This window comes from Penaeus monodon, chromosome 30 (genome assembly GCF_015228065.2).
Source record: "Penaeus monodon isolate SGIC_2016 chromosome 30, NSTDA_Pmon_1, whole genome shotgun sequence".
Lineage (NCBI taxonomy): Eukaryota > Metazoa > Arthropoda > Malacostraca > Decapoda > Penaeidae > Penaeus > Penaeus monodon.
Window position 1 is genome coordinate 8,115,394 of NC_051415.1, and position 452 is coordinate 8,115,845.

Here is a 452-nt window from a genome sequence, read left to right on the forward strand (position 1 = left end):
AAATTCAAAAACTCTAACTGGATGATAGTAACGGTTGACGTTAGATTATAAATTATTCAGATTCATCCGATTTCCTGCTATGATCATGAGCCTTGCTCTCGACATCAGTAAAGCCTTTATTCCTCCGCAATATATCCGGGGTCTGTTGCGGGCGAGGTAAAATTTATGAATGTGGTTATTGAGCGAGTGTCTGGCTCTCACATCCCACCCCTCTTTTGGGGTGATGGCAAAGCCCTCTAAAATATCACTATTGATTGCATTCTCTTTTTATGGTGTTTACCTGTTTTTTTTATTATTATTCTTTCACTCACAACTAGGTACAAAGCGTGATCGTGTTCGCGTTGTGTGTAATGTCCCCCAGTTTGTTTATTTTCATATCTTACCAAAGTTTTATATTTCACTTTAAAAAAAGCCTTATGGTCGGCCGAACGACCGAAAACTTAAGATCTTGA

At 38.5% G+C, this 452-nt stretch overlaps 1 protein-coding gene across 1 annotated transcript in view; it reads left to right on the plus strand.

Annotated features, from left to right (window-relative positions):
* LOC119592339 overlaps positions 1-452 on the plus strand; it is a 39,276-nt gene that overhangs the window by 36,536 nt on the left and 2,288 nt on the right.